Source organism: Humulus lupulus, chromosome 4 (assembly GCF_963169125.1).
Source record: "Humulus lupulus chromosome 4, drHumLupu1.1, whole genome shotgun sequence".
NCBI lineage: Eukaryota > Viridiplantae > Streptophyta > Magnoliopsida > Rosales > Cannabaceae > Humulus > Humulus lupulus.
The window spans coordinates 55665178-55684803 of NC_084796.1; the positions used below are offsets into that span (position 1 = coordinate 55665178).

The following is a 19626-nucleotide window of genomic DNA, read 5'->3' on the forward strand; positions in this document are numbered from 1 at the left end:
TTTAAGTTTCCCTAGCTTGAATCCCCACCAAGAACTCAAAACCCTCAAAGGAGAAGTGAAGAAGATGATGTACGGGAAGGATGAGGAAGTGTCTCTGTTTTGTTTTGCTTATTCTACAGCCTTCAAACATGATATATATCCAAGCCAAAAGACTAAAATACCCCTAGGTCTTTTAAAGCTTCTAAAGCCACTTCAAGGGTAATTTTGGCACATTCCACTTATCCCATTAATCATAATTAACGCTTCCCAATTCCCGCTAATCTCAATATCCTCAAACACCAATAATTCATATCCCGTTACCCTAAAATCCCCGGTAACGCTATAATCATCAATATCACCCCGAGACTCACCCCGAGCTCAAACCTGTTATGACCAAACCGATAAATCATGTTTAAAGATCGTCTCATGTCGAAATACTCGAACCAATCCACATTATAATGTGGTCTCACAATATATCATAAACACACAAATAAATATTCAATTATACCCTCAACGGGCCAAATTACCAAAACACCCCTGTAAACAAATGTGGACTCACATGCATGCATTTAACATCATATTATAATATAATTCTCATAAACATGCATAAACACATTTAATGGCATAATTAAACAGTTATGGCCCTCCCGGCCTACTAATCCAGCCATTAACCATAATAGGGAATCCGGGGCATTACACTACCTCCCCAGAAATCTCCCTAGCCATAGGAATTGAAGGCATGGAAAATGAAGTTGGAACCACCGTCGACCAGGAAAATCCTCAAGACCCTCCTGCTTTGTAGTTATTTTTGTTTTTCTTTAATTATATCATGTAGTCAAGATAATTTATATTTTTATTGCTGCACGGGCAGCTTTCCTTTTAATAGACAATTACATCCGAGCAGTAACTGCTCACGGTGTAAAGGAATTCATTTTTGATATTATAATACTTGCATTTTATTACAACATCTATTCGCATGACCAAACTCAACATAGTACTTTGGTTTGATTTAACAAAATACAAAATTTTGAAAAATTCTCTAAGTTTCGTAGCATGCTTTCACTTATTTTGCTCGTATGTTTACATACCTTTTGATATGCTTTGCTTAACAAATACCTTATATGCCCCCCAAGTGATTGAAGAGCTTTAGGTCCTCGGTCACTTGCCTTGACCGAAACCTGTTCGAAGATTTCTGCTCGCCATGCGTAAACAATGAAAATATAGCAAAACAACACACGTAATGAGCAAATACTTGTAGTAAATACAATAGTTGGCAAGATTGACTGGCTGCGCACAATCCCCTTTATTTCTCATAATAGGGGACAAATCGTGTCTATATGAGTGATCAATAAAATGATCTTACACTTATAAGCAATCAATCACAAAAAATGACTATCCCTTATTCATAAACTTGTAAAAAGTAAAATTAATGCAAGCCAATTCTTTATAAAGAATTGTTTATTGATATTACTTGCGCAGGTGTTCTCCATTCCAATAACGAGGAACGAGATCTCCATTTAAGCGAGCAAGTTTGTAAGTGCCTGGATGGAGGACTTCTTTGATTTGGTAGGGTTCTTCCTTGTTAGGTCCGAGTACCAGATCTCCCACATTAAATTTCCTTTCATGTACTTTAGAATTGAAATACCAGGTGACCTTTTGCTGGTTAGCTGCTGCTCGGAGTTGCGCTTCTTCGCTCCTTTCCTCGACCAAATCCAAAGACTCTATCAATAACTGACTATTATCGTCTTGATAGTATGCTATTCGTCGATGTGATGGAAGATCTAATTCAACGGGCAACATAACTTCATATCCATAGGCCAAGGAGAATGGAGCATGACCTGTTGCTGTTCGATGGGATGTTCTGTACGACCAGAGGACTTCAGGCAACTGCTCTGGCCATGCCCCCTTTGCTTCCTTAAGCCTTTTCTTCAGAGTATCCTTTAGTGTTTTATTGACAGCCTCGACTTGCCTGTTTTCCTACGAGTGAGCAACTAAAGAAAAGCTTTTGATAATTCCATGCCGCTCGCGAAAATCCATGAACAGGTCACTATCAAACTGTGTGCCGTTGTCTGAGACAATTTTTCTTAGTAACCTGTAGCGACACACTATGTTTTTTACCACAAAGTCCAGAACTTTCTTGGCCATTATGGTTGCAAGTGGCTTAGCTTCGGCCCACTTTGTGAAGTAATCGACAGCCACTATGGCGTATTTGACGCCGCCTTTTCCTGTGGGCAAAGATCCAATTAGGTCTATACTCCATACTGCGAATGGCCACGGACTTTGCATCTGCTTTAGCTCATTAGGGGCTACTCGTGGAATCTTGGAGAATCTCTGACACTTGTCCCATTTTCGCACAAATTCCATCGAATCTTCATTCATTGTTGGCCAAAAGTATCCTTGCCTTAGGATCTTTTTTGATAAACTTCCCCCCCCCCCCCCAGCGTGGTCCCCACAAAAGCCTTCATGGACCTCTCTCATTAATTCGTTGGCCTTTTCTTTTGAAATACACCTGAGGAGTGGCATCGAGTACCCCCGTCGGTATAGAATTTTGTTGACCAGGATAAACCGAGCAACCTATCACTGAAGAGTCCTGGCTTTGTTTCTGTCTGTTGGAAACACACCATGCGTTAGGTACTCAATGAAAGGTGTCATCCATGTATCCGCTGCCTGAATCACCAGAGAGGTCTCTTCTACTTGGATGCTTGGTGCGGACAGCCGTTCAACGGGTACTATATTCAGGGTGTCAGCATCTTTGGCACTCGCTAACTTGGCCAAAGCATCAGCGTTTGAGTTCTGGTCTCGAGGTACTTGCTGGAGAGCATATTCGTCTAACTGTGCCATAAGTTCCTTTTCTCTATTCAAGTAGGCAACCATCTTTAGACCTTTGGCTTGGTATTCTCCAATGATCTGATTAACCACCAACTAGGAGTCACTGTAGATTTCAAGTGACTTTATGTTCATGTCCCTGGCTAATCGTAACCTGACAAGCAGTGCTTCATACTCTGCTTCTTTGTTGGACGCCGTGAAGTCGAATCTGATTGCGCAGTGGAATCGATGTCCTTCAGGCGTCACTAAAATAACTCCGGCTCTAACGTGATGTTCATTAGAAGAACCATCTGTGAGTAACTTCCAAGAGGGAGTTTGGCTTTAAGGTTCAGGCTCTTCTGTCTGCTCACTGTCTGGAAGCCCAGTGAGCTCTGCGACAAAGTCGACCAGAGCTTGTCCTTTTACTGCTGCTCACGGTAAGTAAGAGATTTCAAACTACCCAAGTCCCACCACCCATTTTAATAATCAGCCTGCAGCTTCTGACTTCTGCAGGACTTGCCGTAGAGGCTGGTCAATCAAAACTGTGATTGGGTGAGCTTGGAAGTATGGCCGCAACTATCTGGAGGCTAAAATCAAGCAGTAGACTAATTTTTCAATAGGCGGATACCGCAGCTCTGCTCCTATTAGCCTTTTTCTTACATAATATATGGCTTTTTGCACATTTTCCTCCTCTCTTACCAAGACAGCACTAGCAGCGTATTCGGTGACCGCCAAATATATGAACAAATTTTCCTTTTCGAATGGCTTAGATAGGATTAGCGGCTGCGAAATATGCGCTTTTAAAGCTTGGAAATCTTGTTCGCACTTCTCCGTCCACTCAAATTTCTTGTTGCCTCTAAGTATATTAAAGAATGGGATGCACTTGTCCGTCGATTTGGAGATAAATCTACTTAGAGCAGCGATCCTTCCGGTTAAACTTTGAACATCTTTGATCTTCGTTGCCGACTTCATATCGACCAGGGCCTTGATCTTTTCGGGATTAGCTTCAATTCCTCGTGAGTTTACTATAAATCTCAAGAATTTCCCTGATCCAACTCTGAAGGAACACTTAAGGGGGTTCAGCTTCATCTGATATTTCTTCAAGACGTTAAAGCATTCTTGCAAATCTCCTATGTGTTCTTCTGCCTTCTTCGACTTAACCAGCATGTCATTAACATATACTTCCATGTTTGTACCGATTAGCTCCTTGAACACGTGATTGACTAGTCGCTGGTAAGTTGCCCCAGCGTTTTTCAAACCGGAGGGCATCACTTTGTAACAGTAAAGCCCTGTATCGGTCCGAAAGCTAGTATGATCCTCATCAGGTGGGTGCATACTGATTTGGTTGTACCCAGAGTATGCATCCATAAATGACAGGATCTTGTGCCTTGAGGTGGCATCGACCAGCTGGTCGATTCTGGGGAGTGGGAAACAATCTTTAGGGTAGGCTTTATTAAGGTCTGTGAAATCCACGCATGTTCTCCACTTGCCATTCGGCTTTGGAACTAATACGGGATTAGAGAGCCATGATGGATAAAACGCAACCCTGATGAATCTATTCTCCTTTAGCTTCTCGACTTCTTCCTTTAAAGCTTTCGATCTATCTTTGTCGAGTAGCCTTCTCTTCTGTTGCACTGGTGGAAAACTTTTGTCTATGTTCAGGACATGGCAGATAACAGCTGGGTCAATCCAAACCATATCTTCATGCGACCAGGCAAAGACTTCCTGGTTTTTTTTCATAAATTCCACCAGCTTTCTGTTTTGTTGTTGTCTCTAAGTTTTTATCGACTTTTGACAACCCTGGTTGGATCTGCTTCATCGAGTTGGACCTCTTTGAGGTCCTTGATGGGTCATACTTCTTCATCAAAATCCCCAAAGTGAGGATCCAAGTCCCGATCCTCCCTTTGGGCAACACCCTATTTGGTGACACAATCACCTGATTGGGCATGTACTTCATTGGCCGTCTACAACTCTTTTTTGGTGACTTCCCTCGATCCACCCTTCTTCGGCTTAGATATGGAGGAGTTGTAGCACTCCCTCGCTTCTCATTGGTTCCCCAATATGCATCCTATCCCTGCGTCAGTTGGGAATTTCATGGCAAGGTGCCAAACTGAGGTCACAGCTCGCAGGTCGACCAGAATAGGCCTCCCAATTACAGCATTGTACCCTGAAGGATAATCAACTACTATAAAAGTAGTGAGTAATGTCCTGTTCGCGGGTGCAGTTCCTGATGTAACTGGAAGCCTAATTGACCCCGTTGGCGCGATCCCTTCGCCGAAAAAACCATATATGGTTTGGTTACATGGCTCCAGGTCCTTGACGGACAACTTCATCCTCTCCAGTGAAGACTTATACAATATGTTGACTGAGCTCCCTATGTCAACCAATACCCTCTTAACCATCATATTGGCAATCTGGACGTCCATGACCAGCGGATCTGAGTGTGGGAATCGGACATGCTGAGCATCGTTTTCAGACAAAGTTATCAGCTCTTCCTCCATACGAGCTTTTTTAGACGCTCGATCCTCCACACTCATCATCTTGATGTCCTGGTCATGGCGTAAGGTCCGAGTGTACCTCTCCCTTGCCTTCCCACTATCTCCTTCAAGGTGTGGGTCGCCACAGATGGTGAGTAACGTACCTGCCACAGGAGCTGGCTGTAAAGGTGGCGAGCATTGGCGTGCATGCACCTGCTCGTTGCCTTCGTGAGCTTCTCGCTGAGAACCTCCTGCAGCTCGTACGTACCTCCTTAGGCGTCCCTATCTGATTAGGAACTCAATCTCATCTTTCAACTAGTTACACTCATTAGTGTCATGACCATAGTCGTTGTGAAAATGATAGAATTTTGTTGTATCTCGCTTGGAGACATCTTTCCTTATAGGTGCTGGTCTCTTATAAGGGGCACTAGAGTTGGTCGCCTGGTAGACCTCTGCTTTACTTTCCACAAGGGTCGTATAGTTGGTGAATCTTGGCTCATACCTATTGCCTTTGGGGCGCTTGTTTTCAGATGTCGATGGCTCATTGTTCGCCCTTTTTCCACCATTCTTACCCTTCCCATTCCTGTTTCCTTTGCCGTTTCCATTGGGTTTATTCGACTCGTTGCCAGCTTTGGCGGGATCTTCCTTTGGTCCCTTGTCCTTCGCAGGCAATTTCCCCTCGTTGGCAATCGCGTCCTCGAGCTTGATGTATCGATCAACTCGATCTAGAAACTTTTGGGTACTCTTTATCCCATTCTTCCTTAGGTTGTTCCATAGGGGAGAATGGGGCCTCACTCCAGCCGTTAGGGCCATCATTTTTCCCTCGTCTCCCACTATTTTAGCTCTAGGAGCTGCTCGCATAAAACGCTGGACGTAGTCCTTTAAGGTCTCTCCCTCCTTCGTTCGTATCTCGACCAGCTGGTTGGTCTCAGTGGGGTATACGCGACCAGCATAGAATTGTTCGCAAAATTCCTTCACAAACATTTCCCGTGATACTATACTAGCAGGAGGGAATTTAAAGAACCACTCCTGAGCAGTGTCAAATAGGGTGGCGGGGAAGATCTTGCAGCGGGCACCGTCCGACACCTTCTGGATATCCATCTGTATCTCAAACTTGTTAACATGAGACACTAGGTCCCCATACCCATCGAAGTTGGGTAACACTGGCATTTTGAATTTGCTGGGGGTCTCAGCCATAGCTATCCTTTGTATGAACGGAGTGCCTCTCCTCCGATCGTACTCAATGTGGGATGTTCGACTCCCTACCAGCTGATGTACTGCTTGATTCAGAGCATCAATTTGGGCTTGTACAACATCGGGGATCACTGGGGTGACTGGTGCTGGAAGAGCGTACTCATTGTGCCTTTCGCACCTGTCATTGAGCACGTCCCTCAGGTCATCATCTCTGTGCCTCTGCTCTCTAGCGCCCAGCCAATCAAAGAAGTTATGCTGTCTGGGCTGCCCCCCAACATTTTGGCTCGTAGGCCTATTTTCTCTTAGCGGAGGTTTCTATCTCCACCTCTTCCTTCATGACCTCGACCAGCATTTCTCCTACCGGAGTTGGCCTCATTATAATCATGGTCATCCCTAAATTGCGACCGACTATAGCGCGACCGAATGGTCACACTGTTTCCTAGTCTAGCTGGTGTCTCCCGAGGGTAAGGGGGATGCCTGCATTGGTCAGTGGGTCCCCGTGCATTATTATGCCACAGGGGTCCCCTGACCACAGAGCCTGGCTCGTCGTGCCTTCTATTAGCAGAAGGACGTTTCCCCTTGCTCGGTGGATTTGGCTCATTTTCCCCTGGGTGTCTACGGCTTTGAGGACACTTCCTGGCCCTATTATGCCTCTGGTGCTGGGGATTGCGTCGACCATCTTGAGAAGGTGCCTGCTGCTCAGGATCCTGAATTGGGATGTCCTATTGAGCAGCGGGAGGTTGCTCCGGCCTCTGAGGGCTTGCTGGCTAAAGTGGAGGACTCAGATTTAGGGCCTGTTGCGGTGGTGCATTTGGTGGCTGATCCAGTTGAGAATCTGGTACAGCATGTCCCCAATCCAACTGAATGGCTGCTTCTAAGGTGGCCATGGCATCTCTCTGCCGGCGGTCCAGGTCCGCCTGCCGCTCATTCAGCTCCTGACGCTGACGCTCAATTTCCCTATGTTGTTGCGCCAAGGTCTCCGCCGCATTCTCTTGATTGGTCCTCAGATTGGCCAACTCGTCCTGCAACACACTTAGTGTTGTCCTCAATGTTTCAGAGTCCATTTCTTCCTCCTCAAAATCCAAGTGTGGCTCATTTTCAGCCACATTTGGAGGAGGAGGCTGAGTGGATGCAACGCCAGAAGTCTGTCCAGCTTTCTTGGATGTCTTCGCCATTTGATCTTCTTAAAGTTCTTGAGTTCAACTCTCCATGAAAGCACCAGAATGTTGACCCTCGATTTAGCCAACGACACAGAGTCAAAATAACGACAGGAAATGAGATGAAAACAAGAAGAAAAGCAAATGGAAAGTGAATAACACAAACGATTTATAGTTGTTCGACCCAAATAAGATGGTAATGACCTACATCACTTAGTGTTCTTGTTGATATTGAATCCCAATATTGTGATCAAAGAACTGGGGTTCTTGAGTTTCACAAGCCTTAGGAGAATTACAATTTTGATGGATAATCACACTATGCTTTTCTCTCTGAATACAAGGATCAAAAGTTCAAAGGTCCAAAAGTCCCTTCCTTGAGCCCTCTTCTTCTTATTTATAGGCTCAAGAGGGTTACATGGGCCGATGGGCCTTAATTACAATTAAGATCAGTGTATCAAAGTAATAAAAGGAAACATAATAAAGGTAATTATTACAAGATTACGTATCCAAAAGGAAGTAAATGCAAGTATGCGACCAGACTGGTCGCACCTAATCTAGAGACTTGCTGAAATTAATAATTATCTGGTCGATGGTCGAACAGGATCCCTTCACTCGAAACTGCCATGTGTAAGAAATCTTGACACATCATCGAGAGCCATTTTTGGGTAAGAAGAGTTAATGGCCATTAATATTGTAGTCCTATATGATATACATTTTCACGTCATATGTTTTATAGTATATGATTTATGATATATGTTTTTAGTAGATTTTCCTTGCTAGGCATTATGCTCATTCCTTTTATTTTAGATGGTGCAGAAAAAATGAACATGGAAGGCGGGACATATTCATGGCAGCTTGGCATGTGTATTAGGGATGGACTGATTGAATGGACTGCTGGAAGATCGAGGATGACATTGTTTTCAAGTTTTTTTTCATTTATGTTTTATTTATTTCCGCACTTAGTATTTAAATGATTGATTAAAGTTTATGTTTTATGTACTAAACAATGGGTACCCATACCTTATTTTGTATTTCGTGCAGTATTTTGGATTTTAAATGAAGTTCTATTATTTTATGTACTCCAAAATAGTAGTTATGTTTAGTAGTTTTTAATGGTCTGAGGTCTAGAATTAGTTGGGGTATTACATTGAAGTTCAAAAGTTTACTTTTCATGGGATTCGAATCACACTTTTGAGGGGGGGAAATGTTACACCCAAATTTCAAGAGTAGATAAACAGCCTCGAAATGTAGGCTCGTAAAGAGTAAGCTCAGGACTAACAAATGTTAGCATTATACTTGTACAAATTGTCATGATGTTCCAGAGCTACAACATCAGCACTCGAGCATGAGTGGTAGGATCAAAGGCATCAATCTCATAAAAGAGATGAGTTCAACAGACTAATCAGACAAGGAAGTGGCGAAAATTGGAATGGTGAGCTCGAGGTTACGAGTGATCTTGAAAGCGCGTTGAAGCAGTGTTCAAGCTTGAGGATGCATTAAACATACACACAGAAAAAGTTGTTAGAAAATTCATATTTCTTAGGGATTAGATTAAACTGTGTATTGAATCCCTATTTTTATGGGATCTTTATTTAAATAAGGAATTTTAATTGCATTATTATTCAAATATTCCTTTGAATTTAAATTTGAATATATGTTGTAACTTCCATAAACTTGTGGGAAAATATTCTTGTAACCAGGAATATAAATAGCCTGGATCTGGTCATTTGGACTCACGCGAAATTTGGTACTTAAAAACACTCTGTGAAATTGCTCTTTCTTGAAGCTTTAACATAGATTTTAATAAAAGTGATTCGTGGATGTAGGCAGATTTTAACTGCTGAACCACGTAAAAAATGTCTTTCTATTCTTATCTTCCTTCCTAATTGTTTAATTGCTCTACATAATTAAGTTGACACAAAATGATGTCAACACCAACCATTGTGGGTACATTTATTCTATAAATAAAGTATCATTGGATCACTTTGATTTCTCCCAACATTGGTATTTTTTTTATATGGGTGACTGATTTAATTCAATCTTTCTCAAATACCAAATAGTTACACTACAGGAAATTGGGGTTTTTGCGGCGATCAATTTCGTCGCAAATACCCTAATTATTTATCACTAATACAATTTACGACAAATTTTTTCCATAAATACTTCATCGCAAAAAGGTCATCGTAAATACCATTATTTGCAGCGAAGAAAATGCGTGTCGCAAATAACCTCATTATTTGCAGCGAAAAATCTGTCGTAAATACCAATAAATCTGCTGCAAATAATTGTGGATTTTGTCGTAATTAACCCTTATTTGCGAAGAAAATATAAAATAATTCACCACAAATAGTCCTATTATTCGCCGTTAATAATGGCTGATTTGTCTTGTCTGACTATTATTTGCGGCTAATAATTCTCCGCAAATACATTATATTTTCGCCGCAAATAGTGTAACAAAAAAAAAGTTCAAATTTAATATATAATAAAATTTAAAATAAGAATTGTAGTCTCCATTAATTGATAAGAAAATAGATCATACAATTTAATATTAATAATTGTCTTTATATTATTAAAACAAATAAACACTACTATTTATATAACTATATAACATATCCTAAGTTGATTGCATCATTATCGTCATTGTCATCTAGATATTGAATGACTGGGGGCGGTGGAGAACTTGGCAGAGGTGTTGATGAAGAAGTGCTATTTCTAAATGTATATTGAGGCAGGACTGGCGGGGGAACATTGTAGGTGCATCATCTCCGAACATATGTGGTGGCAGTGGTGGAGCTTGTGAAGGTGCAGTCGCATACATCTCCCACCATTGAGTTACTTCATCCGATATCATTATTTGAGGTGGTGGGCAGGATTCAGAAGGAAGGTATTGAGACAAGAACTCAGTGTCTGCTTTGTATTGTCTCAGCAAGTTAGCCATCGTCTGTCCCATCATGTTATTATTATCATTGGATTGAACGGGATGGTTCTATAACGATGACTATGCACGAGTCTAAGATTGACTGCTGGAGGCCTTTTTCCCATTTAATGTGCGATCAACTCCTCGTTCATGGCCGGGACGTTCATCCAACACTTTTCTCATGATCATCCTTTCGTCAACCGTGCTTCCTTCATCATAAATGGAAGACGGGACTTGCTGGCTCTATGCTTCAAATATTTGTACATCATTTCCTATTTTTATAGAAAATATTAGTAATACATCCAAACCATAGTGATTTTAAGGTCAAAAAATAAGATAATTCTCACATGGTTCGTTTTCGCTTGCTCATTGACAAATTTTTCTTTCTCCTTGTGGGTGTGGAATTGCTTCTAGCTTTCAATGTAACCTGGTACATTCCCGGATTTTGGGTTCGGCTGAAGACAAAGAAATAAAGAAAATTTACATTTTTTTGTTACTTACTCTATCGTGACGGGCAGCCATGAACGACTTCGATCCTTGAGTAGAATGATACTTCATAATATCCCTATTGGCATGATTCTTTTCGGCTCATTTAATTGATTTCTCATTCAACCATAAGTCAATGCATTGTTTCCAATCGTCAGCATTAACACCACTATGGGGGTTGTTGAGGGCCCGCTCTAAATTCTTATCTTCACCATAAACTTTCTTGAAGTGCACCTTCCTACACGTTTTCCTATCACAATATTTGATGCCAGCATCATCATTTATAGCCTCAATAATATGATCATAGTCTAGTCGCCCTGCTATATCAAAATAATGCTACATTTTGAAAACAAAAACATTAGTAAAACGATGTACCTCTATAACACATATTATTTAGAAATATATTTAAATTATTTAACTTTACAGTGGTATAAAAAAACTGTTTGTATTGATTAGGCACTGATTTCTAATTCAAAAAATATGGTGGTAGTTTGTTAGTCACGGTGTTCCCGACTAAACGTGTGAACCATATTTCATGCTTACCCAATGGCTTATAAATGTCTGATTCAAAAGTTATTGGAAGTCTTTTTCTAGCTTTGCACCTCGCCTTTTCGAGTTCCTAACCCATTCCTCCTCCACGCTCTTTATGCAAAGTTGTTTTATTTAATTGTAGAACAAAATAAAAACATTGATAAATAATAAAAGAACGATCACTTAATCTTTTAAAATTAAAAAAAGACTAAATTTTATTATCTGGCTGACAAAATGAAGGGATCCTAGTAAGATCAGGGGGATGATCACCACCTGCATCTCCACCACTAGAGCGTGCGACATCTACTGACATCTTTATAACAAAAAAAATTATTGAAATATGAAAAAAAATAGTTAGTGTTAATGTGAGACACACATTAACTTAATAAAAAGAGACATATTGTTATTTCTAAACATAACGTTTTGTTACATATATGATAACAAAATTCTACTACATAAGGTAATCACTATCATCACTACTTGAAGCTATTTTAATAGGATTCAAATTATCACTATTGTCATCACTAATGTCTTCAACCAGTTCTTCCTCATCATTTTCTCCTCCTTCTACATCATCATCATCCTCATCATCATCGTTAATAAAACCTTCATCGTCATTGTCATGGTCTTGTTGATTAGTAGTAGAAGGACGAGACACAATGCCAACATGTTGAGCTGGTTCATTAGACTGTTGCACAATCAATTCTCCCAAATCGATAGTTAAGTTGAAGTTTGATGAGTTCTCATCATTGATAACATCAATATCAGTAATGACTCTATTGATGCCGCTTTTCATCAACTTAGATATGAAGAGCACTAAACAATGTTGCAGGAAAAAAAACAGAAGAATTCACAAGCTTTTTACGTGGTTCAGCAGTTAAAATCTGCCTAGCCCACGAGTCAATATTATTTATCTTAAAATGTATTGCTGAGCTCGATTGTAAGGCTGATATGCTTTTCAAGACCGATCTAGACTTCGAGCTCATCATTCTAGTCAACCTTTTCCTCATCTAGTGACTTTGCCGCCCTCACTCTTTGGAGAAGATCAGTGCCTTCGACCCTACAACTTAAGCTCGAACAATGTCACTCATGCCCAAGTGTTAATAACTGACCAGGGCTGGAATCATGTCAATTTATACAAGTGTACAACCAACACTTGTTATTTTTTATCTTAACCATTTCGAGGTTATTTATTTATTCTCGAAATTTGGGTGTAACATTTTTCCCCCTCAAAAGTGTTGGTTTGAATCCTTTGACAAGGAAACTTTTGAACTTCACTTTCGAAAAACGTGTCCACTTACCACACTCGAGTATGGACACGTTTCATTGGGGGATTACATACCGAGAGTACTTGAGTACCTTCCTATTTGCACAAGTCCTTTCATATGACCTTTTTGTCGCTAAACTTTTGGAATAAAACATTGTCCATCGGATTGCGTTTTAACCCAAATAAAGGGCTCAGATTTCCCTAACCTTTGATATTCCTTTTGCCTATTTAAACCCCTTCTTCACCTTCTTTTTCTTCACTTTTACATTTCAACCTTCAGGAAACACGAACTAGAGAAAATAAGAACCAGAGTTTTTTCTTTGCATGTTCTCCAAACCCAAAGAACAAAGTGCCCTTTCCACATCCGGCTCTGTGAGATCGTTCCAACTACCCCTTCTACAATTGACAATTTTCTCATATCTGCAATCCACCTTGTGTAACTTCTCTGATCTTTCCTTGGTATTTTTCATAAATAGCATATCTGGTTCTTGGGTTCTTGACCATTTCTAAGAAAATAAGGCATTTTGATCCATTAATTTAGCATATAAATGGTAAAAATAGTTTTTTAGGTAAGTTTAAGGGAAAATGGTGCGTCTTTTCTGGGTTTTGAAAGGGTTACATGAGGGTTTCATATAGAGTAAGAAACATGGTTTAGAAATAGGGTTTAGGTGCACGTTTTCCAACGATGACCCCTATTTGGGTAACTGCCCACTTTTTCCCTATAAATTATGGATTCTTTTAAACTGATAATAAATGTCCCCCTCTCTTGAGGGTACACCCTCGATATCCCGAATTTTATAACAGTTTGGTGTTGCCATTTGAGTTAATTTCGCAATTCAAGCCTTCAGGCTCGATTAATGTGATCTTGTTTTCTCGAGCTTACGAGCTCGAGTTATCAAGATCTTAATAATTTCCTCTTATTTTTTTTATAATGGGCCCTCACTTTTTTCTTCCTTGTTAAATGTCGCAGTCTTCTGAGAATCGGAGGGGGCCTGAGCTTGCCATCCCTTACCATCAGTCATCTCCCCAACCTGAATTGCCTATTACACGAAATCAACAGCTGATTCATGAGCACAAGGAGTGGTGCAAACAAGAAGATATACGAGCCCATTTTCGATGTCATATCGACGAGGTTGAAGAGGGAAAGAGAAAGAAGCTTCGAGTTGCGGAACATGCTAATCTAGACCCAGAAATCCAGCTAATTCCGCTAGACCCCAAACTCAAAGTCACCACACTACAAGAAAAACTGCTTTTAATAACACCGAAAATGTGTTATCAAAACATACTATAACACTTTCTGATGGTTAAGACCGACTATGTTATCGTAGGTCAGGGTACTTTACATAACACTTTATCAGTGTTATACAGATGTGTTATTGTACTTTCAACGATAACACAATTTCTGTGTTATTTCAATATATAGATAAGTGTTGAATTATGTTATTTATAGTCGATTATATAACACTTTTTTTGTGTTATACTACACTTTAGTATAACACATGTGTTATATTAGCTTAGAGAAACATAATCTTTTTTTACTTACACAAAGCTAGGAAAACAAATATGAAAGATGAAGCCAAATAAGGTAACATAAATAGATTTTTATTAATTACTCAAATGTAATTACAATATTTAGTCTACTAGTCTAGGCTTAAGAAATCATATTACAACATAATTTATGCCCAATTCAGATTCCTTTATTACTAAATACAAAACAAGAAATGTATACAAAAATTAGTGAAATACATTCTTCCATTCTAAATGCCTCAACTACAAATGTTGTCAAGAATTGCTCCAAAGAAATCATCTCAATATACCTGCACATTGTAAAAAAAAAAGTCCTTTTATTATCAAGAACATAAGACTTAAGCTAGTTTCCACCTGTAAGCATATAAAGTTTAAATTAAATTTGTAATAACTCCAAAACTTGACGAAACAGCAGGGTATAGCAAGATGTACTACCATGCAAAATGACTGAAGCAACAAAACATGCAACTTAAAACAATAAGCTAAGAGATGAACAAATAAAAAATTCCACTGCCAAACAGAGTACTCTATCAATACCTAAAACTTAATGAAAATGAAAGAAACATTCAGCAGCATAATTCTAAAGCACAACAGAAGACTTTCTTCTTTATACCTTGACAAGGGTTGATGAAAGTCATTTTTTTGTTGGTAGTTCGTCTTCTAACATGGTCATATCAGCCTATTAAGAAAGAAAAATCTAAGCATATGAATTTCCCACAAAACAAACAGTTAAATTCATAAATGAAAGTGAATGAGAAAATCAGAGAGGATAGAGAATGAATGAACTGAACTTTATTGAAGTGTTAAATAGAAAAAGAGAATACATCACTTATAATGAGCTAAAAATTAGAGTAAGACTAACAGATTCATAGAAAACCATAACAGAACTAGCAGCTACCACTTAATAGATAAAATTTGTAGTAATAAAAGTACTACAATATCATTTATAGTGTGCACAAGGGAATAAAAAGCCCACCTATTCAAATGATGTTAGAATTCCCTGTATAAATCCCTGAAATCATTGCTTGTCTCAACAATAAGGGCAGGCCATACATTCATAACACTACACCAGTTCCTAATAGTCCAAACCAAAGAATTCAAAGTCTGTGACAAGTATCTGTTATCGACAAAAAAAATCCAATTTAAATTCAGTAGTTATCAAATGTTTTCACTGCCATAATCATAGCTGCCACTAAAGCAGAAGATCATATTGACACAAGTAAGTTCATACAGCAGAGTCGAAGCTTAGTCATCACTAGGATTACCTTGCTTTCTTGTGCACCTCTTGTATTTACTATATAAATGCATTATAATCACTTAGTCATCACTAGGATTACAATAACCACTGTCAAACATACTTAATAAATTAAACATGTTTACAATTAAAGTGTAAATAAAAGCTGCTCAAACGAATAGTATCTCTTCAATGATTTTAATTGCTAGTGCAGGATCCTTAGGTTAAAGTTTCTCAACAACAAGCCTAAAATGAATAAACTGCTTAAGTTGCACTAGACGAAACATGAATGAAGAAACCTAACCTCAACAGAGCATGGTCTATCAAAGATAGTTAGGGCACATGTTTAGACTCTTCATAAGAAATATCATCAAAGAATTTCATTAAGTAACAAGGCACCAGCCAAATTGAAATCAGATTTAAACAACTATTTACTAGTAATACTTAAATTAATAAGATGCTTTGAGACTTGAGTACTCAGCTCATAGATATTTAATTAGTGGATATGTCATTGGCCAAGTTGATGAACCAGAACAAGTAAAAACATAGTCTAGTTGATTAAATGCAAAACTTTTCTCTAAACCAAACTACTGGTCAACATAGATTTGTGGAATTAATTTCTCGTTTATGAACCAATGACTGGAGTAAAACTAGAATTCATGTAAATAACAATGGTAAGGGCATATAACAGTGGTAAGTCCAATTTATAGATTTATTGGATTTGGACTATATATATACAATGACAAGGGGAGAATTCAAACAAATAATTGGCAATTGGTATAGAAAGTACTGCCATTTCTAACTATAAAAATCAGTATCACTAATCATGCTAATCTAGTGAGATCGAACAACTATATAAAATAATACTATAAAAATCCCCACACTGCCAGACTATCCTTTACAACTTAATATTAAGATCCTGTAAACTAAAACAGAAAAGAAGTTAATTCAGAGATTTTCAAATGTTGAAGGAATCTCGCCACTAACTCCAGAACTAAAAAGACTACTATCAAATATAAACAATGAAAAACAAAGGAATCAGGATGGGACCAATGTACTACTGCAATCATTAAGTTGAATAGTAATTCTCAATGGGTTTCATGATACCTATATGGACTATAAATAAATGCACCCAATCATAAACAGAAAAAGAAATGAAACGAAAGACCCGTAATAATACAAGCGTACAATATTTTTAATTTGTTTAAATTCCCTAGTTCTGGCAGTAGCTGACCAGAGAAATTGTTCATTGGTAAGTACCTATAGACAAAATTATTTCCAAGAATAAATGTCATTAATATCATAAACTATGAAATAGTCTTCAATGATATGCTTGAAATGGGCAATGGAAAATTCATAAAGAAAGGAGAAAAAACGATATAGTTACCATTAAAATGAAAAAATGCCTATAACTTACAAAAAAGATAGGTCAGTAAGTAGTCCCAATTTCTTTGGTACCTCCCCTGACAGTTCATTTGCGCTTAAGGCCCTAGTAATTGCCAAAAAATAATGATCAAATGGAGAGAAATATTTTTAACATATCATACTAACCTTGTTAATTCCAAGCTCAAACTTTAGGTAAGCTTACAAGGATTTCATGTTAATAAGGTTTCCAATTGATGGAGACAATCATAACAGATAACAGAGGAAATTTTCAGAGCTCAAAGACAACAAAACTCACCTCCTCAGCTGCATCCTTAGCAGTCTTGAAACGCTGTGACCTTTGCTGGTTCATCTTAGCTCGAGGCGCAACACCATCTACAGAAAATAAATCCAAAACAGAAACTTTCAATCAACAATTTACAACTGAACCTACAACACTTGAATAAATAAATAAGTGCTACACAGGTCCAACTATAGTCTATGATATAATCTAGTTCTCTAAAAATCATTGGATATAAATGCAACTGAGTACACAATAAATAGATATTGTAACAAACAAACAAAAGTTCATGTTAAATACCTCCATACTCCTTGTTTTGTGGATCGATGTAAGAATCAGGGAGTACAAAGATAACTCCAAGTAGACCTGTTCAAGGCAAAAAGTGAAGATCATGACTATTGAACTTCCATAAATTTTCGATAGTAAACTTTTGTGTCACATTAAACTACCATTAAACTTTTCTGACTCTTCTTTGGTCATTACAGCTTGAAAGCATGTGTAAGTTGTTGTGCTACAAGCATAAATTTTCTTTTTGCCTCTTCCATACTGTATCCAAGAAAGACATTATTACAAGGCTAAATTATTTTGAATACAAATCTAATCTGGAGTACAAAACTAATAACATGTTACATGTCTTGAGACATAAAACAATTTGCATAGGCCCTTCAAACTAATGTAAATGAAAGCAAATTATTATTATTTTTATATAAAAAAAATGAAGAAACAGAAGACAAACCCAGTATCATAATCAATTTATTATCCAACTATTCAAATTTTCTCTCCATCAACAGGGCAACATAAAATCTTTTTCCAAAAATCGGTGCCAGGCCGCTGAAAACCAAAAATTTATATGAATCATTCTGCTAACTAGCTCTTTCAGTACAAAACAAAAATATGTTTAAAACGAAATATAGTACTAAGCTCCCAAAGCTCAAACAAGGCTACACCATAAATATGATGTCAATTTTATTTTTTGTTGCATGATGATGAATCAAAGACTAGTATTGAGTAGAAGAGAGGACAAGCACACTCCACCAATGCAATAAAGATATCCATTCTCTTAACAAATCAGAGAAGGAAACCAGCCAAAGGGCTACCCAATGAAACTTGTAGGAAAATGAAAGGTCAAATCAAATACAGCACCTACTCTCTCAGTTCACGCAATTAGAGGAGAGGATGATCGAAAACATATTAAGTTTAGTCTATTTAAGCTAACTACAAAATTACACTACTGGACAAAACATACTTGTTCTCAGGTTCAGATATCAGATAAAAAAAATGTATTCTCTGCTTTTACATGCTAAGGCTAACTGCAACCCCTCACATCTGAAAACTTCTTATATTTCTTTACACCCCTCAAAGTTACAAGAACACATTGACATTCATGCTTGCACAATTGGGATACTTATTGTCATAACAAACCAAAATTTCAAGAAAGCATTGTTAATAGCAAGCAAAATAGAAGAACCAAATATAAATGCCTAAAAACTATAATTATGAAGTCAAATGATTAAGACCAACTTATTTCTAAGCACAGGACAATAAACTAATGGTTAGATACTTTTTTTTAAAAAAAATCTTAGCCTTTATTAATGATGTTGAAATAGTAAGGTTGTCACATAGAGAAATATAAATGAATTTCAATAAAATACGTACTTGAGCTTTGCCATTGTGTTCTCCACCAAAGCATTATTGAATAAAAAGCCAACAATAGAGCATTTCCAGCCATTATTACAGCCACATAATATATTTAACTGTGGTCCTTGCAAGATGTTCGGCCATTTTCTGGCAAAGATCCAACTGAAACACATGCACACGTATGAGGAAAGAAAAGAGGACAAACATATTATTGTAACACAAATCTTAAAGAACACAAAGAAGGTTTTACAAGTCTTATTCTTTTCATCTACATAAATAGAAAGTACATAACCAGCATATATCATATCATCGTATCTATCCATATTACTTAGTTAAGAAAAGAAAAAACAACTTTCTTCAATTAAGGTGTCTGTCAATTTAGTATATATCATTGTTAACACTTGACCAGGAAGAAATTTGAGCCAAAGAACCTTTCTAATTTAATGCATTTAAGCTAAACAGAGTTTTCATGGTATAACTGCCCATCAACTAAAGGGAATAGATTTAATGCATCTCTAAAAAAGACAGGTTCTGTTATCTGAGCTTCTAAACATCATCATGGAAAATCAAAAGGTTTCAATTACGTAATTCAAACGAAGAATCTTTAAGATGCAAAAAGAGTAAAGATGGTGATAGAGGGTCATCAAGTTGCTTGCTAGTTCTAAATCAAAAACACTAATGCAAAATACATCATAATGTCAATGTCCACCAACTCCAACCTTGCACTGACATAATCAAATCAAATCAAATC

At 38.1% G+C, this 19626-nt stretch overlaps 1 long non-coding RNA gene across 1 annotated transcript; it reads right to left on the reverse strand.

The window, feature by feature from the left end:
* Nucleotides 1–14399: 14399 nt before the first annotated feature.
* On the reverse strand, nt 14400–15094 carry LOC133828977 (uncharacterized). The gene is made up of 2 exons (XR_009891427.1): nt 14954–15094; nt 14400–14630 (listed from the first exon to the last, which is right to left on the reverse strand). It is a non-coding gene; the product is annotated as an uncharacterized LOC133828977 (long non-coding RNA).
* Nucleotides 15095–19626: the final 4532 nt, after the last annotated feature.